The sequence below is a fragment of the Acipenser ruthenus genome, chromosome 9 (assembly GCF_902713425.1).
Source record: "Acipenser ruthenus chromosome 9, fAciRut3.2 maternal haplotype, whole genome shotgun sequence".
Lineage (NCBI taxonomy): Eukaryota > Metazoa > Chordata > Actinopteri > Acipenseriformes > Acipenseridae > Acipenser > Acipenser ruthenus.
In genome coordinates this window covers 41,219,889-41,246,664 of record NC_081197.1, presented here as the reverse complement: position 1 = coordinate 41,246,664, position 26,776 = coordinate 41,219,889, and the positions used below count along the sequence as shown (strand labels likewise).

The window sequence follows — 26,776 nt, the reverse complement described above, 5'->3', positions numbered from 1 at the left end:
ATCTCAATTTTGCTTTTTTTTTTTTTTCCATTTCTTATTGTACAATTGAAAAATATGAAGCCCCAGACAAAAAGTGATTTTCATGTCCAAATTCAGTTTTCATGGATATTACACACTTAAAACATACAGTCTCAATGCATTGAAACTGCATACATTTGTAATACTACGACTATTACTACTACTAATAATAATATGCATAACATATCACACATTCAGAAATAACACAAAATCAGACAGTTCCCAAGATTGAGCTTTTAATCAAGTTTCCCTTCTGTGAAAATGCATGTCACCATGACCTGCATCCACAGAATGTGGAATAGCATTGCATAATAAATGCCCGGTTTCATCCAAATTTAGTGGGTTAGCCATAATAAAAGTAGGATTCTCATCAGGAACCATGGTGGAATATTGGAATGTCCACATTCTTTAGATTGAAACAATCAGAAGATTTCTAAGAAATTATTTGCCTCTGGCCCAGTTTGAAAAAGAGCATGCAGAGCCAGTCTTGCAACACATACTCAGCTAAACTATGAAGTCTGAACTCATCCTGAATAAAATCCACACAGTGATCCTGTCTTAAACGCTCCATTCTATTGCTTGAGCAGGATTTACCATAATACAGAAACCAGAGTTTAATCACAATACATACCGTTTCAATTAGGAGGGGAAGCTATTGGATGAATGAGCCGTGGAATTCTAAAGAATGTAATACTCAAATGGCAACTTGGAATGTACATTATGGTGGACTAAAAGGTTTTCCTGCATGGTTTCTTTCAAGTGCCACAATTTCCACATATGGAATTCTTCTTAGCCATCTATAATTATTACCAGCTCTCCTCCACCCCTCCATCCCCATCCCTCTACTTTTTATATAGTACTACAATACTATTATCCCTGGGGAGAATAACGTATACATTAGCATAAACTTACTGTTACAAAAGATGCAATTATAAAGTGTAACCTTTAGAATCACAGCAGATAGTATGAAGCAAATATCTTGAAGTGTTAGGTCTTCATCTTCATCTGTAGACCAACTAATCCCATTACCCTGAAATGGCTGCCATCTTAGGACAGGAAAAAAAGTTAGGGTCCTGTTAGATTTTGCCTCAGAAGTTTCCACTCTGATAATATGAATTTCACATCTGAAATGGTTTATGAGCTATTAACTGACAAAGCAGCAGAAGGGGTAATGGCAGCAGTTTTATATAAACATAAAAGCTCCCTTTCCTGGGAATATTCCTTTCTAACTTATTAACTAATATATTTACTGTATTCTTTTAAAAACTATTACCTTCGTTATTGAGACATATGCCACAATAATGTCTTGAAACCATATTTTAAGAATGACTATGTCATTGAGCTCCACCACAAGATACTTCTGACAACTGTCGAAGCTTGAGGCACGAACAAGAGCTGGTAAATTTCAAAGATAGGGAGCGAAAGATAACAGCATGGAAATGAACCTGAAAGGTGACTGCTTCGGGTTAAGCTGCTGTGTCCCGGCTATTCAAAGCAAAGATAGACAAAAAACACTGGCAGGCAATAACAGAGTATGAAAGAGTGTGGTCTCAAGAGGTGCCTGCCTGTCAAACCAAAGACACACTTGCTTGTTCAAAACAAATAGGAAAGGGAATGGAGGATTTTAAGAGTCTGCATGGATGAGTCACCGTTAACCATTTACAGACGTGGTCCTCAAAGCTCTGCCCGTAAACAAAGTTGGGCCCATGAGACCAGAGTGTTGTGCCCGCAAAGCCAATCTGTAATACTTCAATACTAATGTACAGTATAAGTAGAATAACTAAAGTAATTACAGTGCAGTCCTCTGTGCTCCCAATCGGGGCATTTGTGCTACTTGATACATGTATTTTAAACGTAAATGTATGTAACATTTTTTAATAATGTAGTTAAATGTCAGGAAAGAAATATGATCAAGCTCTCGACCTTATAAGAAATGCATATACAGTACTGTATGAGCCAGTGGGCAAAACATTTGTGGACTACTAATATACAGTAACACTTGGAGTACCCCGAGGTAATATTTTGCAAATTAACCAAAATAGTTCAAACTGAATGTTTAATTGAAACCATGAAACCCACCAAAACAAACATCTACATATGGCCCACAAGTCATAATAAACTATAAACTGATAGTTACTGCTCACAAGATGCCCCCCTCCCCCGTTAATAACATGCTGTATGTCTTAGAACTGTATGAAAGAAACTGTAATATTGATTTAGTTGCTTGAAATTTGATTTTACATTAAGCATTTTTCATGCCACTGTCATACAATTTTATACTGCTAAATTCTGATTTACCTAACCTTTTCTTTTTAAGAAGCCATTGTAACTCCCCTTTCACACACATGTCACTGAATCTAACATTCCTCTCAGTTTAATGTCCAGGTTATGTTGCCAAAGCTATTAAAATCGTCATCATATTATTAATTATTATTATTATTATTCATAAAAGGTGACTGCAAGTCACCTGTAAATGAAATTCCCATAATGTCTTCTTTTTCTTCCAGAGGTGAAGACTAATTAACCAAATTATTGGTGGTAATTGTCTGGAAAATGAACAGATGACTGTTTTGCCTTAAGGAATAGGAAAGACCTCCACAAAGTCATTTAAAGCAGGGGAGAGATATAAATAACTATGTGGTTTACTAAATTCTATGCGTATGTTCATGACATCATATTGCAAAAAGAAAGTTAACTGCATCTGGAATTCCAAGTTTGGGATGCTGAAACAGCAAAGAACATGCTGTATTAATTCCTGTAGCTCTTAACACACACACACACACACACATCCTATACATTACGCGAGTCACTGCACAACAGAAACATTCATCCCCTGCCACAGCAGTACATTTAAAATTAGAGTGATCAGTACCATGACAAAGTAAATCACCATGACCTACATTTCCACTGTATGCATATGTAAAACATGGAAGTTCAACATACAGAGAGACACCTCCATATCCTTCCGGATGCTCTCAACAGCTTGTGCTGCTGTCAGAGGTCATGGGCTAATTTTGCCTGTGGTGTTTCAGTGACCCTGCAAATATGAATTTTGCATCTCAAAAGGCTTCTGAGATGCCACAGGAGGTGTAGAAAGCACCATAAGCACAGAAGTGTTGACCTGAAGTATAACCAGTGGATGTAGCATCATTCATGAATGACAATTCCAAACAGAATTAAACTCACATAAGGAGGAGATCAGGTGAAACAAATATTTGTAGTTTTGTGCAGCTGGATTCAGATTCACTGATGTCTTTAATGCCAAGTTACTAAATATGGTTCAACTATGGAACAGCTAGCAGACCAGCATCTGGCACCCTCAAATTGAGATTTGATTATATAATTTATTTCAAACATTTACAAAACACTGTTTTTGATTGTTCTATTAATAAAAATTGAAATAATGGGCAGCAGTGTGGAGTAGTGGTTAGGACTCTGGACTTTTGACCGGAGGGTCGTGGGTTCAATCCTCAGTGGGGGACACTGCTGCTGTACCCTTGAGCAAGGTACTTTACCTAGATTGCTCCAGTAAAAACCCAACTGTATAAATGGGTAATTGTATGTAAAAAATAATTTGTTATCTTGTAACAATTGTAAGTCACCCTGGATAAGGGTGTCTGCTAAGAAATAAATAATAATTAGAATTGAATCAGTAGGTCAATTTATACTTTAAATCTGTTACATAGTACATTATATTTGCAATTTATGTATACCCTGAGGGAAAATTGATATTAATATGTCTTGAAAACAGTAAACACAGCAAGATTGGTTATTATAAAGTTTGAATAAATAGATAATGCCTGCATGCAATCCAGGATTTTTATTAATATAATTACACAGTGAAACTGGAACTCTCCACAGGGACGTTGATAGTACTCTATAGTATTTAGTCAGCAATATCCTGAAGGCAGGGGAAAAGTATTTTTCCCTGCAAAATATGAATAGGAAAAAGTATTTTCCTATTCATATTTTACAATTTTAGGCAGCAACAAACTGACAAGGTTACTACCAGCAGCAGAAAAACATTTTATTTATTTATTTATTTTTTAATTCATAGACTAGGGACCGTATTTAGTAACCAGCGCACGGGCAAAGGCACATTTTCTGAAAGGGAAAAACAAAATAATTTTAATGGTATAAACTAGCAAGAAACAACTTAGTAACAGCCAGCAGCAGGAAAAGTATTGTTCTGAATAATTGGTTGTTTCATAATGTTTGCAACTGCCTTTGCTTTGTACTTGATTTAAATGGGGCCTCAGGAGTCCAAGTAACAGTGATATAACTTTAAGGATGTTATTCAGCCCTCCTAAAGTCCAACTTCCACTGCCTCAAAGTGGCAGAAGGGTGACAATGGGTTCTCAAGACGAAGTACAGTGAAGTCCCCCGATTCTGGCAGGTTCAACCAAGTTGTGAAAGGTTGAGTAACATACTCCGCTAAAGTGGAAGGGGCACTCACCAACCCGCCTGGCCAGCATGGTGAGTTATGGCCAACCCCCCCATGATAAAAACACTGGTAAAAACGTGGCCCTTATTACCCAGAGGCTGGATTGCCACTGACCAAGGCAGCGGCCGGTTAGGCATGAAGGCAGAGGGTGCTAAGAATAACCGGGTTACGATTTTAGGCTGCCACAGAACACTGACCCTGGCCACGTACAACTCCAGATCTCTTTCAGGTGAAGCAAGACTTCAAGAGTTGGAAGAAGAACTTGGAAGAATCAAGTGGGACATTGTAGGACTAAGCAAAGTACAGCGAAAAGACAAAGGACTAATAGAACCTCAAGAGTGGACGTCTTCTCTTCTACCGAGGCACTACAGATGGACGAACAGGAGGCGTTGGATTCATTGTACACAAGAGAATCAAGAATAACGTAGTAGAGATCGACAGCGCGTCAGAGAGGTCTGCAAGACTGACAGTAAAAGTTTCAAGGAAGTATGAATTTCAGGTCATCCAAATATATAAAGTCGAAGATTTTTATGAAGTACAAGAACTACACGAAAATGAGAAGAGTCACTATAAAGTTCATTATCGGTGACTTCAATGCCAAAATCGGAGCCCAGCAAGAAGACGAGAATTCTGTCGGTAAATTTGGACATGGCGACAGGAATGAGAAGGGCGACAGAGTAGTCGAATTTGTAGAGAACAAGAACTTATTCATTATGAACACCTTCTTCCAGAAGAAACCCATCAGGAAATGGACATGGAGAGAACCCAATGGAGTGAAAAATGAAAATGACTACACCAACAAGAATCACACTGTACAAGATGTCTCAGTACTAAACAATTTTAACACAGGAAGTGACCACAGACTTGTATGATGCAAAATACACCTAAACACAGCACTGGAGACAGCGAAACTGGTGATGACGAAACCCAACACAATCAATGTAGAAATGCTCCAGAAGCAAAGCCTGGTGTTTCAACTGGGATTGAATAATAGATTCAGCGCACTTCAAGATCTTCAAAAAGAGGAAGCAATCAAGGTAAACAAAATCTATGACAAAGTGATGCAAGTAATTGCAGAAACAGCAAAAAACATTGCTGAAACACAAAATGTGACCAGAAGATCATGCAAGTGACGAAAGACCGCATGAAGAAAAGGGAAATGAAATAAACAGCAGCTCTGAAGTCAAAGATTGAATACATTGAGCTCTGGAAGACAGTAAGAAAGCACATTACTGTGGATATATGGTCGTTCAACTGTAGGTTGGTAGACAAAACTATTGAAAACAATCGAAGCATGAAGAAAGTAAAACAAAGACTACTCGTCGAGGGGAAAAAAAAACAGATTTTAGCAAAAGAAAGTGCCAAACGACTGGAACAACGCTTCAGTGATACTTTTATATAAAAAAGGAGATAAAGAAGAACTACAGACCTATTAGCTTACTTCCTATAATCTACAAACTTTTTACCAAGATACTCACCAACAGACTTCAAGATAAACTTGACTCGGCACAATCAAATGAGCAAGCAGGATTCAGGAGTGGATTTAGCACAATGGATCATCTTCAAGTTGTACAGCAAGTTATTCAAACCAGCAACGAGTACTAACTACCAATTTCCTTGGGATTCATCGACTATGAAAAAGCCTTTGACTGTTTACACAAGATCTGTATTAAGCTCTCTGAAAAAACAAGGAATTGAGAAAAGAGACTTGATCAGCGACTAAAAACAGCGACTAAATCAAGATTAAAAAAGGAGTTCGACAGGGAGATACAATTTCCCCAAAAGCTCTTCACGGCCACCCTAGAAGACATTTTCAAAACACTGGATTGGGAAAATAAGGGGCTGAAGATCAATGGAGCCTACTTGTATCACCTACGATTTGCTGACGACATCCTCATATTTACAACGTGCCTAGAAGAATTACAAACAACAATACAAAAACTACACGAGGCTAGCATCAAAGCGGGTTTGAAAATGAACCTGAAGAAGACTCAAGTCATGTTCAATAAATATACCACTCCACAGGCAATTGAAGTCAATGGGATCATATAACTTTGGACAGTTAGTTTCGGCAACGGAGAACCAAATGTGTAAAATCAACAGAAGAGCAAAAATGGGCTGGAGTGCCTTTGGAAGATTAAGCATGGTTCTGAAAGGGAAACTACCTTTATGCCTCATGAAGAAAGTCTTTGACCAATGCGTGCTGCCAGTGCTAATTTATGGATGCGAAACCTGGACCCTCAATGCAAAAATGACTCAAATTACAAACAACTCAGAGTATGGAAAGATGCATGCTGGGAATAACAAAAAGGAGACAGGAAAAGGAGGGAATAGATAAGAGCGCAAACAAAAGTATGCAATGTTATCATAAGAGCAAAAAAAATGAAATGGCAGTGGGCCGGACATGTAGCAAGAACAACAGACCATCGCTGGACCAAGGAGATACTAGACTGGATTCCAAGAGATATAAAGCTACCAAGAAGACAAGATGAAATTAGGAAACATGCTGGAGCAACGTGGATGAGGGAAGCAGCAGACAGGCTTTTGTGGAAGAATCTTGGGGATGCCTTCACCCAGCAGTGGATTGAAAAAGGTTGAGATGATGATGATGATGATGATGATGATGATGATGATGATGATGATATATACACTGCTGTGCAAAAGACATTTTTCTACTCTGATGCATTATGAGCATCAACAATTTACTCAAAGCCTCCACTAGTGTTTTCTACTATTATAACAACCTTGACTTGCATAAAGAAGAAACAACACTGAATTAAATAGCTTGCATCACTCGATTTTTAAGGTGTGGTAGCCAAAGCATAAACAAGTACAGAGAAACATAATCTGTAATTGACAAACCCAAGACTGGAAGACCCAAAAAGCTGTCTAACAGGGGTCAGCAATACTTGAAGATAATATCCTTAAGGAACAGAAAGAAGACAAGCATTAAATTGACAACAGAACTGGCAGAAGGCACAGGTGTCGTAGTCCATCAAATCAACAGTACGAAGGACTCTTGAAATCAGGACTTAAAGGACGTGTTGCAGTAAGAATACCTCTGTTAAGAAAGGGGACTAAAAGGCTAAAATATGCACAATAACACAGACATTGGACTATGGAACAATGGTCAAAGGTGATTTGCACTATTAATGGATGGACAATGACACCTGTGCCTTCTGCCAGTTCTGTTGTCAATTCAACTCTTGTCTTCTTTCTATTCCTTAAAGATATTATCTTCAAGTATTGCTCATCCTTGTTAGACAGCTTTTTGGGTCTTCCAGTCTTGGGTTTGTCAATTACAGATGATGCTTCTCTGTATTATACATATTTTTGGACGTGGTTGGAAATTTTGGCCTGTGATTGATTAAAACCTCATCATAGATTGAACTATTGACTCACATTCTTACACCACTGAGCAATAGACTCTGTCTATCATGTGATTGGTTCACATCACGGTCAGTCACGCCCCTGTTCAAATGAATAACAGAATTAAATTCATAAGCATCACTAACATTAGTTTCAGAGTACTCAATAGGAATGTATGAACATAAATAATTAAAATGTACAGAACACATAATGCTTAATCATGAAGAAAACTGAAATGTAGCTATTAAGCCCACCTATCCCAGCTGTAGCAAGTGTTGACATAGATTAAACACACACCCACACAGCCACACGCATTGGCTAGTCTGTGATAAAATAATGTTTTTTTCAATTTGATCTCATACTGTATCAGGATTGCATCATACTGAGACATGTAAGAGAGTAAAGGCATTATTCACACTATTGACTGCTTTTCTATTCTGCATTCAAAGAAAACCACTCAATCAATCCGTGCCATTTAGGCTTGAGAAACTGCTTTCTTTATCTCTGTAGGGCAATTCTTCTTTCTGGTTTCAGTGATAATTGGCAGATTTTCAGTTTATAAACATGACACGTCTCTCTGACATTCCTGATTTCCTTGCCCGCTCAAAAAAAATAATAATATTGGAGTAACCAGTTTTTTTTTTTTAAATAAAAACTCTCCAACTCCCAGCTCTCTCACCTTTTAAAAAAATCTAGTGACAATTAAGGTGAACAAAAAGTGTCAATGATACCCAACTCCTCCTTTTAGTTATGGATTTTTTTATTTCATTAGCTGCAGTGGAATTATTTTGTCTGAATCCATTCCTGAGAAGTTTATTTATTTATTACATTTATATAGCGCTTTTCATACAAGTATTACAAAGCACTGTACAGTACATTAAAAAAAGCACTTACATTTACATAACACAATACCTTTGTATAAAAGGTCCCCAGGCATGTCACACACACAACTGCTACATATCAAATAGTATATTTAAAAAAACAACATATAAAAAAAATATATTAAAAAGCAGAAATTTAAAAGGTTACATTAAAACCCACTAAGATAAGAAAGCCGTTTTATAATAAGAAATCCAGCGGCAGTATTCTGAATGAGCTGTAAGCGAGACAGCACACCTTTTGGGATACCAGAGAGAAGTGCATTACAGTAATCAATTCTAGATGAAACAAAAGCATGCATTAGTCTCTCGGCATCAGAATAATTGGTCTAAGTTTGGCTATATTTCTCAAATGGTAAAAATAAGTATTTCCTGGCTTTAGGGACAGATATAGCTGGATATCATCTGCATAGCAATAGAAGTTCACGCCATGTGTGAGGATAATGTCACCCAAATGTAGCATATATAATGAAAATAACAAAGGGCATAGAAAACACTACAGACATCTTCAGATGTCAAGCTATGCTGCACTGTTTTGTTACACTGTATTGTTAAAAAAAACACTGCTGAAGCAAAACAAAGCAGTATTATATTGTACGGCAGAGATACAGTGATGTATATTTGAACACTTACTGTAGACCTAAATTTCTAACAAAAAGAATGGGAAAACTCATTCCGGAAAAAAATATTTCTTGAATGCAATTTTTGTTTTTGTTTTTTGCGTGAAGCACAGTTCATCAGACAATAGTGGTGTTTGGATAAAGCCACGGTAATTGAACTTTGTGATGAACTACGTGATGATCCACTGCCAGAAGCCACTCCATTCCACACCATACTTAAATGACAGCTTCGCTGAGCTTTCTTTTAATGGAATTGTTTCAAGCACACCTGCTGGCTCAAATGTATGGTATATGTCAACCTTTAATGTCAAGACACATTGCTCCACTGTAAGCAGTGTTTGGTTACAACAAGAAAATTAATCACCTTTCAAAAAATATACCAGTACACGAATAGAATATATATATATATATATATATATATATATATATATATATATATATATAAAACAGCAACTGTACCGTGTTAAAAGGGTGGCTTACAAACTACATGGATTTTTGCAGCAAACTTTCTATATAAAGTTCATGCCGAACTACAGCTCTTCTGACAGCCTGTAACTGATATCATGATCGCCATATAAAGAATGGCGATACACATATACACACACACACACACACACACACACACATATACCGAGCATCAAAAGAAACTTATCACTATTATAACACATTTATATTCAGGGAAAAAAAAGGTATATAAATGATGGACATTGACGAAATGTTTTTGGTTTCTTTTTAAAATCACTCAATCATTGATCCTTGACCATGACACGCTTCAGTGACTATGACTGAAGCATATACACGTAATCACCTAATTAGTGAGACAGTTGATTGGACACTGGATATGGAGTGATTTCAGCTGTTGAATTACAAGCTTGAATAAAAGCAATAAAGAAAAAAAAAATCACAGAAAAAAAACAATATGCCACGTCTGTCAAGACAGCAGCGCCTTCATGCAATCGGCATGTTAGAGGCTGGACTAGGGTAGCGTACTGTGGCTCGTTGTCTCGGTTGCTCACAGCAAGCAATTTCAAACCTGGCAAGATGGTATAACCAGACAAAGACACACACTGTCAATGACAGGCCACGAACTGGGAGACCAAGAGTCACAACACCTGCCCAAGATCGACAGATCATTTTGCAGCATCTTCGTGATGTCAATTGTTAATCAACACAATAAAAAGTCACTGCACCTGCTCTAAAACCGAGTTTGTCATTTTTCGATCACATCTAGTGAATTTTATCCAAAATATAAGTGATACGTTTCTTTTGATGCTCAGTATATATATATATATATATATATATATATATATATATATATATATATATATATATATATATATATATATATTTTTTTTTTAATTTCATTTCAGGTCTCATCGCTCAAGACCACAACTGACACATCTTACATTTACAGTACACTAGGCAGGATTATCTGTAATAAAATCTAATAGCATTACGCTTCATCATCCTCTTTAAAAATACCAATCCGATTACCCCAGAAATATCATACCTGTAGGCACGTTGGAGCTCTGCCATGAGGCTTGTTCACATCAACAGCAACTAGCTGCCAGCCTCCAGCAGCATCTTCATGGAACATCTGCAAGAGAACAGAGAAATGCATGTAGCAAATACAAGCTTGTGACTACAGTGTGTTCAGCAATCCAGTACATTAGTATACACAGCAGATATGATGGTCTGAATTTTTCATTTTCACGTATAATATTCGAGTTGAAAAAGTTTTCAGAGGTTTAACCTGCCTTTGGCGAGACGACTTGTGAAGGTCTAGTCAAATATATTATTCAACATAAAAGGTGTAACAGTGGGCAACATACCAAAAAAATAAGTGTAGTTTAAAAAACAAACAAACACTGCTTTAATCTAGCCATGAGGAGTGCTGTTTTGATCTCGTTAGGAAGTTAAAATCTTCTTACTGGAGGGAGACTGTTTTAAAATACAGGAGGCACAATGTGAATAGTTTATCATTTGGTGTGATCTATTTAATAAATAGTTAACTCAGTAAATATAACACATATAAAAGCATATCACTTCCTGCAGACAGGAAATGACTATTTCTGAAACTGACAACACATGCATTCGTGCATATTATACAATAAAAATATTTTCTTTAGATTATTAAAATTGAAAATCTATTTTGTGATTTTCCTGTTTATTTTAAAATCTAGAATGCCAGCAAAGGCGTCATCTTGGTATTCGGAAATCAATGTCTTCCACGTACTGATGTCTCTTGACATTCTGGCATGATAGGTGCACCATCTTTGTTGTGGGTAAGACTGCTCACAGGCGGTAAACAGTCTCTCCACAAAAAAGCAGCACAAAATATAGAAGCCAATATACTATAAACAGGAGTCAGAATACTTCCCATGTAGTGCTGCTATAACTGATATCCAACAATTTGGCATTTTGTTGAAAAGCAAAGTATTAATATATGATACAGTACCCATAGCTCAACTTAAAATGCACTGTTCACAACAAACCAACCTTAAAAAGAGTTAGCGGGGTTCCGAAAGATATAGCATTCCACGTCCCCACGTGCTGCTATAGCTGTTTATATAACATACCTGTCATTTTTCTTTTCATTGTTAATATCCTGACAACTTTTTACACTTAGAACTTAGTCTGTTTCAAAGCTCTTTTCAAAATGGCCGCTCTAGTGCACTGGGGTTTGAGATCTGTCCTCTAAATCACTGCAGGTAGAGCAAAAATAAATACATACATAAATAAATAAACATAGCAACTAGTGCTCTGGCTTTTCTGTTCCATACCACATCATGTATCATTATTGCTGTGTTACCCGTTTGACAACATGGGCAATAATCCTTACATTATCAGTGCACTAGAGCAGGCATTTTGAAAGGAGCTCTGAAACAGACTTTAAAGTTATTACTATAAAAATGTATCAGGATGTTAACAATGAAAAGAAGAATGACAGGTACGTTATTTAATCAGTTGTTGAAACAAGTGGGGACGGGCACCACTTTTTTTTGCAGAACCCCACTACTTACTCTTTAAGACCACCAACTCCTTGGTTACATATTTGTCCAGCCCTCCAGTGTTGTGATTTATTAACCCAAACCCCTTATCAGTACATCTCACAATCTAAAGATTTCAACTGAGAGAACCTCTCCTTTTATCATTGATGGGCTCTTCGGGTAATGAGGCTTAAGCTTGCCCCATGAGTCATGTGACAAGGTCATCAACTATCATTATTACCCCATCATGCCAAGGGCAGTGACTTACCACAGTAAGTGCAGAGCACTTCTTAAAAACATACGATTTAAAAAACGATTTTGACTAACAATTTAACTATATTTCATAAACCAGCAGCTTTTAAATCCGCTTATTGGTTATGTGTCATTGCATGCCAACTCAACCAGTGCCGTTGCCCCGTCCGTCTCAGATTTGACACATTTGGTTTAGGAGGTCTTCGATGACAGAGATAGGTGTATTAGTGCTGTAAACAGGGACTTTTTTTAAGAAAAACTGTGAATTTAGTTTTTTAAACCCAACTAAGTAAGATTTTGATAGTTTCAAATGTGTCATCGTAACAAAGAAGTCCCAAGTCCCATGCAAGTTCATAACCCCTCAGCTCCCAGCTAGTGCCAGTGGAAGCACATACTGTTACTTTTTCCTCTAGATCAATCCTCAGAGAATGCAAAGTTGAAGAAATAGCCAGTTTGGATAGAACTATGTGGCACTTAAGCCTTAAAGTGGCCATAAGCAATGCTTGAATGCATGACAAATGCAACTTCAAAAATCTGCCAAAAATCTGCCAAAAATCCCAAATCCCCAGTACCATAATATTTTGCTTGATGCTTGTAGATCTCATCAACATCTATCCAAACATAATGTCCCCCAGGCAAGTTATTATGGCCTAAACAAATAGCAAAAATTCTAATTTCAAGGGGGTTTAATGACCAGTGGTGGGACTTGAAACCAAAAGTTTTTTACAGAATTTGGGAGGCTGGTTCCTAAGGTTCTTACAGCAGTATTTACATTTTAGGACCCACATCCCCTACAGGGTAAAGGGTTAGGCTGAAGTTCGAACAAAACTTGCCAGTTACTTCTTGTCTGGCAATTTGCCAGTGAGTAGGGTGCTTCTAGTATTTTTTTTTTTAAAAGCCCTATTCAATACGAGTAGAACAAGGTGCTACACATGATGGTAGCATCTAAATTGCACCCAGGGTGATTTTTCTGGTCAAGGTCCCTTTCTCACTTAGGTTGACCTTTGCAAGGTCACAGGTCAAAGGGGGCATTTAAAAAAAAAAAAGGCTATCATTTGTGAACTCCGCGTGTCTGAAAACCACCAGATGATTTTTTCTAGGAAAATCTGAGACGGACGGGTAACGAAATGCCCCTTTTCTGGTTGGGTTGGTGTGGTATAACCCTTATGAATTATATGATCCCATATTTTCCTGCACTGGAATTTAAACTTACAGATGAAACCCACTCAGAGATTAATATAAAATTGTATTTCAGTAGGTAGCTATCCATTTGTTTCAGCATTGAAAATGCCAACATAATTTCTGATTGACAACAAAGCAATTGGCACAAAGTAAGCCAACTGGACAGCAATGTGGCACTTCAGCGAACATCCAATCCACAATTTACAGTCACAAAGCAGAAATTTGTGATAACACAAATAAGACTTCTGGCACAGAAATGACCATGGATTTGCCAGCAGTCTGTGAAATTACTGTATTAACCGCAGGGAGAATGTGCGATTAATCTAGATGCACCCAGTGACATTGAAAAGGTGCTATTTTCACTTGAGACTTTCCTTTAAGTCACACTGACTGTGGGATCACAGGGTTTTCAATTTCATCGCAGATATACAGTACTTGTCCGGGATGGACCAATAATGGAAAGTTACGGTAACTACCTGATAAATCCCAACAGTAAGCAGTCAACAGTATGTCCCAGAAAAATACCTGAATATGAATTTTAAAAAAACCATAAAAGGCGAATACACAGCCTTCATCATGTTTAGTTGTTAAAAGAATAATATGTACACAATTAAAACTACAGAATGAAAACCAATGAAAGTATTTTACTTACATAACTAAAGTAATGAATAACTAAAGCATTTCAAGTAAGTCATAAAACAAAGTATGAAATGAGAAAAATCATAAATACAGCATTTTTAAGCTTTGTCTGTAAGATGAAAACTAAAAGGAGGTAAAAAAACAAAGATTAAACAGTAAAGCTAAAACCATAAAGTGATTAAACACCAAAACAATGCAAGATTTCCAGAAAACAAGATCAAATTCAAACTTAAAAACCCTGACTACTTCTATTGTCTTGTAATCACAGCATTGTTCTACAGTAATCTTCTTGACGACGCATCAAATTCATTCTATTGTAGTGGGTCATAATATCATTCTGTGTATGAAATTAACAGAATTGAAATATACAAAGGGGGGGTCTTAAGCCATTCTCTGTGTCTTCTTGGTTTCTGCTCACAAACTCCCCCACTGACAAAGAATGCTTTTAGAAAGAGTTGTAAACTAACTGCTGGACAAGTGTCATCTTTTCCTCTCATTGAATGAATCATTTAGGCGCCAGCAGTATCTTGCAGAAGACATGCCAGAAAGTTTTAAGTATGCTTTGACACCTCGGACAAAAAACAGTACCCCTCGTAAATACAACCGACGGGGCGATGCCACGGACCAATTGAGAACAATGGGCTGTCTCTGAAAGAGAACAACCAATGAGAAACACTCCACGTGGACTCGGGCACAGCCCAAAATAACCAAACTAATCAATCACAGGGTGGAAGTCAGGACAACAAAAGCCGTGCAACTTTCAGAAATGCTTGAGTTTGCCCAATGAGAGAGCTTCCCATGATCTCCCCACACTAGAAGTGTGCCCCACAGAAGGAACAGCACTCCAGGCAAGAGAAAGAAGTGAGCTCCACCCGCTAGAGCTCCACCCAAAATGGAAGCTAAACTTCTCTGAAGAAAGTTTCTGAATCATAGGGGCATTAATGCTCGAATTCACGGAAGGCAAATCAGCTTTGAAGAGAGCCGTAGCTCTGTGCCCGACGAGAGAGAAACAGTAAATGGAATCATAGCCAGCAGCTGGACCTAAGGTCACGTACTAGCCGTACAGATGAATTGCAACAAGAACACTTCTCCGAAACTACATAACTCTTCAATTTCAACGTATTATCTAAACTGAGTTACTTCTGATCAACTAAACTATTTTGAGTTGGAAAACTGCCAACAACAACTATAATGCTGCAAGACTTGGAGATCAACAAGCTGATTTCCATTTGAAAATAACTATTTGTTTATTGCGAGCTACGCAATACAATGCGTACAGCAAACTACCATCTTCATTGGAACTTCAGATCCAAAGAGCTGCAGTGTTCATCAACACAGATTGACTTCTTTATATGGAAAATCGATAAGTATTCAACATATCTATATGTTGAATACTTAAATACTTAATGACTCGAGAAAGTAACTGTAGTAAATGCTATCAAGTTAGTAGATAAACTGTTCTAGGAATAGAATAAAACTTCCTGTTTTAGAGTGTGTAAGAAATGTATTTTGTTTGTTGAAATGTGCAACTCAAAGGAGTTGCCTTGTAAATGCAGAGAATTTGATCATTGTCCCATTTCTGAGTTAATTTGAATATATAATCAACTGAGGTTGATAACATATTAATAGATTGGTACATCACGTCTAAACTAAATTAACACGGTAAAACTAATTTGCTAAATTAGGTACTGGAATGTTGGATTCCGTTCTGAATGGGAAGTTGAATTAATTCTTGTGCATATTGACAAGCTCGATTACAACGAGAAACGGGTATTGGAAATACTAATGCAAAGTAGACACTTTGTGTGATAAGCCATATTTAATATTAGTATATTAACCATGTATACTAATGATGTTATGGTCATTGTAATCATTTGATTATGGAATCAATAAACTTTATACTATTCACGCATATCTCTAACCAATAGCCTTTACTTTCTGTAATATTAGATTGCACCCCTTTTTATTCTTACATAAACCATTGTTTTATATTACTGACACGTGTGAATGTCGGTTATTGTCCAAGGTAATCAGAGTTATACATGATCTCACCAAACTATTATGGTATGTATCCGTTATTAACATTTGGACGTTCTTAAACAGGGTGCCTAGAGACACCTAATTCACTACACTATATTAGAACATTATTGCATAGAAGATGGGTTTGAAAGTACTACCAATAAAATTTGGAGGCTCAGTCCCTCTGGGTTGCCCTAAATCAGCTTTTATTTCAATTAAATCAAAGGCAGAAAAGTAAGCCCTTTTGTTTTACACCAAATAACTGACAACTTCCTGCAAAGCTTTAATTGCTTTTTAAATTTAATAGAAAAGGTCAGGTGGCTAAGTATAATCACTATTACATTTAGGAGATATAGGGAAGAATATTGGTTTTCAAGGTCACAACATTGCATACTATAGAATCTTGTTAAACTCTTCTGAGGTGAATGCTCAAGGGTCCTTGTGGCAATGTGCCCCGTCCCTGTGTGCATTTGTGGATGTTGCGTGCGTATGTTAATGTTGGTGTATAGTCATTGGTACACGGGATATAATTATTATTATTATTATTATTTATTTCTTAGCAGACGCCCTTATCCAGGGCGACTTACAATTGTTACAAGGTATCACATTATACATTATTTCACATTATACAGATATCACATTATTTTTTACATACAATTACCCATTTATACAGTTGGGTTTTTACTGGAGCAATCTAGGTAAAGTACCTTGCTCAAGGGTACAACAGCAGTGTCCCCCACTGGGGATTGAACCCACAACCCTCCGGTCAAGAGTCCAAAGCCCTAACCACTACTCCACACTGCTGCCCGGGTCTGTGTTTCACGTGTGTTTAAAGTGTAGATTTGTATTTAGGCACGGGATTGCACATCACGCACGTGCATTTAAAATATAATATGTGAACACGGGGTTTCACGTAATGAATTCACGTGCTGGGATTCAAGTGAATAATTAATTAGTAATTGAATCCCAGCACAAACAGTATAAATAGATGCACGTTTAGTCACTCGTGGTTAGGTGTTCGGTGAGTGGAGAACGGGAGAGAGAGAAGGAGTAAAATAAGAACGTAAATATTAGTGTTATCTGCTCACCGTGTTTTGTTCGTCTGTCTGTCCTGCACCGTCTGTTTAGCGTTTAGTCGTTTCGTTTGTCTTTTTATTTTGGCGTGTAGTGCCGTGTCCTGTGTTTTTGTTGTGTTTAAAACCTTTTATTTTCTGTTTATTAAATGCTGAGCGCGATCACGCGCCCAGCTTATACCAAACCACATCTCTCTGTTTATTTATTTCCTGCATCCGGTCTGACGCCACCCACTCCGGCCGTCTTTGTGACACGTGGTGTCCTGCGTGGGATCGACAGCGCCTCCAGGACTCAGGCCAGAGCAGGAACCGCAGTTTGGATTTAAAAAAAAGAGAAAAAAAAAAAAAAAAAAAAATGGCAGAAGACACCATCAAAGTGCGGGACTGGATGCTGGAGAATGCTGGGCTGGAGGCCCAGTCTCTGCCCATAGTCGTCCAGGCCCTGTGGATGATGGACAGTGAGAGATGGGAGGCCTATCAGCAGGAACACACCCCAAACACCTTGGAGGAAGGTGTGGAGTTTGCAGAGGGTGAATGCCTGCTGGTTTTGCCTCCACAGCCCAAATGGGAGGAGCCTGAGCATCCACAGCCCAAATGGGAGGAGCCCAAGCGGAAGGAGCCCAAATGTCCTACGCCTGAGTGGGAGGAGCCCGAACGTCCTACGCCTGAGTGGGAGGAGCCCGAACGTCCTACGCCTGAGTGGGAGGAGCCCGAACGTCCTACGCCTGAGTGGGAGGAGCCCGAACGTCCTACGCCTGAGTGGGAGGAGCCCGAACGTCCACAGCCCAAAAGGGAGGAGTCGGTGCGTCCACAGCCCAACAGGGAGGAGTCGGTGCGTCCACAGCCCAACAGGGAGGAGTCGGTGCGTCCACAGCCCAACAGGGAGGAGTCGGTGCGTCCACAGCCCAACAGGGAGGAGTCGGTGCGTCCACAGCCCAACAGGGAGGAGTCGGGGCGTCCACAGCCCAAAAGGGAGGAGTCGGTGCGTCCACAGCCCGAAGAGAGGGAAGACGGGGCTTCCACAGCCCTAGGACCCAAGCTGCCAGCAGAGGGTGAATACCTGCTGGTCCCACCTCCACCAGCAGAGGGTGAATGCCTGCTGGTTCCACCTCCACCGCAGTGGGAGGACTGCTTGCCCCTCCCACCTCCACCAGCAGAGGGTGAATACCTGCTGGTTCCACCTTCACCACAGTGGGAGGACTGCTTGCCCCTCCCACCTCCACCAGCAGAGGGTGAATACCTGCTGGTTCCACCTCCACCAGGAGCAGAGGAGCTGGAGCTGCCTCTGCCTCCACCACCGCCAGGAGCAGAGGAGCTGCCTCTGCCTCCACCACCTCCAGGAGCAGAGGAGCAGGAGCTGCCTCTGCCTCCGCCACCACCACCGCAAGGAGCAGAGGAGCAGGAGCTGCCTCTGCCTCCGCCACCACCACCGGAAGGAGCAGAGGAGCAGGAGCTGCCTCTGCCACTTCCAGGAGCAGAGGAGCAGGAGCTGCCTCTGCCTCCACCACCGCCAGAAGCAGAACAGCAGGAGCTGTCTCTGCTTCCCGTACTTCCACCACGGGGAGTACGGTGGCCGGAGCCCCAGAAAGGGGAGCTGTCGGCCACGAAGAAGGGGGAGGAGGTCTGGAGACCACCAACCCCAGCAGCAGTTTCGCTGCCGGAGCTCGTGGGGGAGGTCCGGAGACCTGCTCCCACTGCAGCAGTTTCGCTGCCGGAGATCGTGGGGGAGATCCGGAGACCTGCGCCCACTGCAGCAGTTTCGCTGCCGGAGATCGTGGGGGAGGTCCGGAGACCTGCTCCCACTGCAGCAGTTTCGCTGCCGGAGATCGTGGGGGAGGTCCGGAGACCTGCTCCCACTGCAGCACTTGTGCTGCAGAAGAGACTGTGGCCGGAGCCCCGGAAGAGGGAGCTGCCGGCTACGAAGAAGAGGGGAGGTCAGGAGACCATCCCCCAAGCAGCCTTTCCGCTGCCAGGACTGCCCCTGCTGAAGGAGTCAGTCTGGGAGCTGTCAGCACGTCTGCTGACAGCATGGCCAGTAGCAGCCTGGCTACTGGCAACATTGCCACCTGTGGGCCCCTGGAAGCCTCCCTTCCCAGCCCGAGACTTTGTCCTGGACTGCTGGATTTTTAAGGGGGGAGGTGGCCGTTGAGGCCATGTGTGCTGCGCACAAGGGGGGGTATATGTGGCAATGTGCCCCGTCCCTGTGTGCATTTGTGGATGTTGCGTGCGTATGTTAATGTTGGTGTATAGTCATTGGTACACGGGATATAAACGGGTCTGTGTTTCACGTGTGTTTAAAGTGTAGATTTGTATTTAGGCACGGGATTGCACATCACGCACGTGCATTTAAAATATAATATGTGAACACGGGGTTTCACGTAATGAATTCACGTGCTGGGATTCAAGTGAATAATTAATTAGTAATTGAATCCCAGCACAAACAGTATAAATAGATGCACGTTTAGTCACTCGTGGTTAGGTGTTCGGTGAGTGGAGAACGGGAGAGAGAGAAGGAGTAAAATAAGAACGTAAATATTAGTGTTATCTACTCACCGTGTTTTGTTCGTCTGTCTGTCCTGCACCGTCTGTTTAGCGTTTAGTCGTTTCGTTTGTCTTTTTATTTTGGCGTGTAGTGCCGTGTCCTGTGTTTTTGTTGTGTTTAAAACCTTTTATTTTCTGTTTATTAAATGCTGAGCGCGATCACGCGCCCAGCTTATACCAAACCACATCTCTCTGTTTATTTATTTCCTGCATCCGGTCTGACGCCACCCACTCCGGCCGTCTTTGTGACAGTCCTCCACAAAGCAGAGATAATGCAATAAGAACTATGTGAAGCGTTGGCTATGTGTTGTCTATTCAGCCTGTTACCCAATATGATTTTCCATACTGCATTGCCCTGAAAAAAGTGGCTAATAATTATTAATCAGCGTGACTGCATCATGAATTAAACAATGCAGTCAAGTGAAACAAAGAAACAGAGATTAAAGACCTGATAGTTTATCGGCTGGGACATGTGCTGCACCTTCCCATTAGGCTGATAAATAAAACTGGTCATGCATTAAACTAAATATACATTGTTCCACAAAATTAACCCATCAGTAATCCCCATTGTTCTCTTTATCTGTCTTTTTGGTAACGGGTGGTCAGGAATGAGAATGTGAACCTCATTTATAAATGCAACAAGTTGAGGACCTTCTTTTCTGCAGGGAAGAGCATTTCCCTGCAAGTCCATCAAATTGACTTCCACAAATTGTATATGGAGTTGCACTAAATTTGAAACAACCTGCTATAAAACTGTGCTTAGGGTCCATCATGGGCAGCGAGGGCAGCACTGATTCCACATGACAGTGGGTCTCCAAGGTGTAGGGCTTATACTTGGCTTATTGAAACTCCCTACTGGACTAATTCATGTTGGAGATGTTTTTTTTGGTGATCAATAGTAAAAGGTTAAATTCCTCTGGAAGGATACACACCTTATTCAATTTATTTAGGTGAGGATGTAATTCTTCATAAAAATCTGTCTCAAAAGGTTAAATGTGATGGACCTGATCAGCCATACATTTCCAAACTGTGTTTTGCTATTTTCTGCCCTACTAGAGTAGCCTATAGACTTGCCTATCAATCCAGTAGGGTGATGCCGATATTGTCAGTCTATAAAACAATGAAAAACCTTATATATGAGGCTCATAGGTATTTATTTATTTTTCAGCCAGGTTTAATTGATTACAGCTTGATTTCCATGGCTGCTGCCATCACCTTTGTATCCTGTCTTCTTGATGTTGGCAATAATATGACTCTTTAGGTAAGGGCTCCTGGGATCGGTGCTTCCTAACATAAGCTCCTGGAAGCTCCTTGTATTATGATCGAATGCCACGCTTTATTAAGTATTTTAAATTAGGGGAAAACCACAGTTTAGAAAAAAATATATTTTGAAATATATACAATTGCAGTGTGCATTTCTATGTATCTCCATGACATATGCATATAATCTTTCTGGGGCTGACAGCCTGTTTCAAACTCCTGGGGATATTACAAAATTGAGTGTTTTAATTGCTTAAAATAACAAATAAGTGCAGCTCTGCTGCATAATACGAAACCTCCAATTAAGGGTTTAAAAAATATGAGACCTGTCATTTCACCATATGTTTTATTTATTTATTAGAACAGGCTGGAGTGAATATGAATGCAAATCAGGTATCTGAATGTTTGACTCGAAATATAAATATTTTAAACATTGGGAATCTGCTTTCTAAGCCACTGGAGCTTTCTTTTGATAGATCCTATTATAAACCTATAATAGAGCAGGTACCATGAAAAAGGCACTGTACATTCAACTTCATTTTTGGCCCATTTAATAATTGTTTTGGATGATTTAAAATAGTGTGTTTTGCACATTCCATGTGCTTTCCTTTTTTTCTAAGCCCTGTTCCTTCATTTCCTGCTAATATGTATGACTATTCCAATTACAATGGATACAAGAAATGACTAGCTGGGATATAAATACGACAAAAGTCAAAATCTTAATGAGATTAGTAACAGATATCATGTTTTGAATTCATAATACATGTTTTCTCTAACATGCACATTTGAGACCTATATAATGAATGGTGGATACATCGTACGTAACTATTCCGTTAGCTACAACTACTTTAACTGGTGGAAGGACAACATTATATTTGACAACTATATTCATGCCACTTGAAGCAAACTCAAGCAAAAAGCTTCAGTCTACAGTATTTGTCCTTTAAAAGTTGAGTCATCCAGAACGCCATTCATTTGATTTGTGATGTTAGACTGCACTAACTGTAAAACGGTCACCGTAGCCTAGTAAATAAAGTCTCTCCAGGATCCCATATATTAGAAGTCTCAATAAAGTCTCTTCCCATATATTAGAAGTATACCCACATACCTTTCATATTTGGGTCTGTTAGTAGACAGAGTTGTAGCTGCAGTAACGATTGATGCAGGTTACCTGCAGCACAGAACAGATAACTTCTACAAAAGGACCCCTTGCTGAGTAAGTGTGAAATCTCTTACTTCAGTCTGGCTGTCACTTCAATTTGTATTTCCTTCTTTTGGAAAGTATATTAATAATTCAATGGAATCAACCAAAATTACACATTTCTCTAATTATAAATTTATTTCCAAAAAAAATGAAGTGTCACAATTATTGGCACCCTTGTTTTCAGTACTTTGTGCACCCTCCCCTTGCAAGGATAACAGTCTTTTTCTATAATGTTTAATGAGATTGGAGAACACATTGGGAGGGATCTTAGACCATTCCTCCATACAGAATCTTTCCAGATCCTTGATATCCTTCAGTCTGCGCTTATGGACTGCCCTCTTCAATTGAAACCACAGGTTTTCAATGGGGTTCAAGTCCGGAGACTGAGATGGCCATTGCAAAATGTTGATTTTGTTGTCAATTAACCATTTATTTGTGGATTTCGATGTGTGCTTGGGGTCATTGTCTTGCTGGAAGATCCACTTGCGGCCAAGTTTCAGCCTCCTGGCAGAGGCAACCAGGTTTTTGGCTAAAATGTCCTGGTACTGGGTAGAGTTCATGATGCCGTTGACCTTAACAAGGGCCCCAGGACCGGTGGAAACAAAACAGCCTCATAACATCAAAGATCCACCACCATATTTTACAGTAGATATGAGGTTCTTTTCTGCACACACATCCTTCTTTCGATGCCAAACCCACCGCTGGTGTGCATGGCCAAACAGCTCTATTTTCGTCTCATCTGACCATAGCACCCAGTTCCAATCAAAGTGCCAATGCCGTTTAGTGAACTCCAGGCGCTTACGTTTGTTGGTTGCTCTCAATAAAGGCTTTTTTTTCTGGCAACCCTTCCAAATAGCCTATTGGCATGGAGGTGGCGTCTAATTGTAGATTTGGAGACCCCAAGATGCAACCAAGTTCTGTAATTCTCCAACTGTGGCCCTTGGATTTCCCTTTGCCTCCCAAACCATCTACCTTACTGTGCGTGGGGACAAGATACACTTGCGTCCTCTACCACTGTTCCAGTGGTTTTGAACTTCTTAATTATTGCCCTAATAGTGGCAAGTGGTATATTTAGTTTTTTAGCTATTGTTTTGTACCCACTGCCTGATTTATGAAGGTCAACAACCATTTGTCTCTTTTATTTGTGAGTTCTTTGCCTTTCCCCATGGTGATGGATGACAAATGGATTTCATATGCGTGTTATCTCATTTTTATACCCCAGTGAAACAGGAAGCCATAGAAGGCCACAATACAGTTACTTAAGACTGAGATTAACTTAAAGAAGTAGAATATTAATGCAGATTTAATTTTGTTCAATTTTATTTATAAGAATCTTTAGGGGTGCCAATAATTTCTCAAATCATTTTGAGAAAATATTTTATTACTTAACTTTTTCTCTGAGCAATTGTATTAGAATAAAAGAGTATGTTTTTCCCATATTTTTGAGCATAACATATAGCTCATTAACTGTGTTGTTTATTTTATACAGCCTTTTTTGCTCATCTTTATCTAGGGTGCCAATAATATTGGAGGGGACTGTGTGTGTGTGTGTATATATATATATATATATATATATATATATATATATATATATATATATATATATATATATATAGTGCCTATAGAAAGTCTACACCCCCTTTCAAAATTTTCACCTTTTGTTGCCTTATAGCCTGGAATGAAAATGCATTAAAAAAATCATTTATCTACACATCCTACCCCACAACTTCCAAGTGAAAAAAATATTCTAGAAATTTGTCTTCCCCCTTGTAATAGCAATCCTAAATTAGCGCAAGTGTAACCAATCACCTTCAAAATCACATACCAAGTTAAGTGGCCTCCACCTGTGTTAAATTGTAGTGATTCACATGATTTCAGTATAAATTCAGCAGTTCCTGTAGGTTCCCTCTGCTGGGTAATGCATTTCAAAGCAAAGACTCAACCATGAGCACCAAGGCGCTTTCAAAAGAACTTTGGGATAAAGTTGTTGAAAGGCACAGATCACGGGATGGGTATAAAGCACGGTCAAGACGATTATTAAGAAGTGGAAGGTGTATGGCACCACCAAGACCCTGTCTAGATCAGGCCGTCCCTCCAAACTGGATGACTGAGCAAGAAGGAGACTGATCAGAGAGGCTACCAAGAGGCCTATGGCAACTTTGCAGAGCTACAGGCTTTTATGGCCAAGACTGGTCAAAGTGTGCATGTGACAATGATATCCCAAGCACTCCACAAATCTGGCCTGTATGGTAAGGTGGCAAGAAGGAAGCCATTACTCAAGAAAGCCCATCTTGAATCCCATTTGAAGTATGCAAAAAAAACACTCAGGAGATTCTGTAGCCATGTGGCAAAATGTTTTGTAGTCTGACGAAACTAAAATGGAACTTTTTGGCCTAAATGCAAAGCGTTATGTTTGGCGCAAACACAGTGCATCACCCAAAGAACACCATCCCTACTGTGAAGCATGGTGGTGGCAGCATCATGTTATGGGGATGTTTCTCATCGGCAGGGACTGGGGCACTTGTCAGGACAGAAGGGAAAATGAATGGAGCAAAGTACAGAGAAGTCCTTGAGGAACACCTGCTGCCCTCTGCAAGAAAGCTGAAACTAGGACAGAAGTTCACCTTTCAGTATGACAATGACCCAAAGCACACAGCCAAAGCTATACTGGAGTGGCTAAGGAACAAAAAGGTACATGTCCTTGAGTGGCCCAGTCAGAGCCCTGACCTAAATCCAATCGAAAATTTGTGGCATGACTTGAAGACTGCTGTCCATCAACGCTCCCCAAGGAACTTGACAGAGCTTGAACAGTTTTGTAAAGAAGAATGGTCAAATATTGCTAAATCTAGGAGTGCAAAGTTGGTAGAGAACTATCCCAACAGACTCACAGCTGTAATTGCTGCCAAAGGTGCTTCCACCAAGTATAACTCAGGGGGTGGAGACTTATCCAATTATGATCTTTCAGTTTTGTATTTTTAATATATAATTTTTTTCTCAATAAAAACTTTTTTCCCCTTAACAGTGTGGAGTATGGTGTTTAGATAAGTGGAAAAAAAAATCGGCATTTAAATGCATGAAACTCTGAGGCTCTGACACAACAAAATGTGAAAAAAGTTCAAGGGGGTGTAGACTTTCTATAAGCACTGTATATATATATATATATATATATATATATATATATATATATATATATATATATATATATATATATATATATATATAGCTCAAAGAGCCAGCTGCCCAGCATTTCGATATGTTGTACATATCTTTCTTAATAGCTCCCTGCTATTAAGGTTAATGTTTGAAGGTCAAAATCTCTCCAATGATATAGCAACCAGGAAGCAACCTGTAGTGTAACATTTGCATATGTGAATAACCACAAGGGGGTGTAAATATTAAAGATAATTAAAAGGCGCACAGATATACATTCCAGTATGATTTAAGCTTTATAACACCTTGGCATTTAATTATTTAACTGTACAGCACAGTACCTGTGTGGTAGCGGTTGATGTTGTGCTGCTTCTAGACCCCCACATCTGTTGGAACTGCACTCTGATTTCAGCAAAAGTTTCAATTATGACTGCTATGAACACATTCTGAAACAAACAAACAAAAAAGGAATGGGGAGAGAACAAAACATACACCAGAATTGAGTCTACGAAGGGAAGAAAGATGGCTAGACATAATCATTTGTATTCATGCCAAGTTTTTCCAGAACAAGCTGCATCGTACCTTAACAAGTCAGGCGAGGAAGAAGATTAGAGTGATGAAATAGAAGTAGGAACGCCAGCGGGGGAAGCTGTCAATCGCCCTGTACATGATGAACACCCAGCCTTCTTGGGAAGCAGCTTCATATACCGTGAATATACTTGTTCCTTTAAATAAAAAAAAAAAAAAAATCAATATCCATTGTAAAAACAAACAAACAAACAAACAAACAAACAAACAAACAAACAAAACAAATTAAGCTTGCAAATATCCAGATTAAAAAAAAAACAGTATATAGGGAATATATTCTATCTTGAGGTTATCCAAGTGAACTGAATGTATATACATTACTATTAATCACTGACAGCATGTCAAGTACCAAGTTTAGTCTTACTAAATATCTCAAGCAGCAAAAAATAGTTCCTATTGTTTGCTAGTTTATACTGGTTTAGTCATTTTAAACTATTTGTATTTGGAAAAGTCAAAACAGAATTGTATTTACAGACCATCTAGGATTTTCAAGGCTATTCGCAATATCAGGATCTGTCACTATTGTTCTTATACCAAGCCAAAATGTTT

At 39.3% G+C, this 26,776-nt stretch overlaps 1 pseudogene; it reads right to left on the bottom strand.

Moving 5' to 3' along the window:
* Positions 1-26,776, bottom strand: part of LOC117405814 (sodium leak channel NALCN-like) — a 115,729-nt pseudogene that overhangs the window by 58,006 nt on the left and 30,947 nt on the right.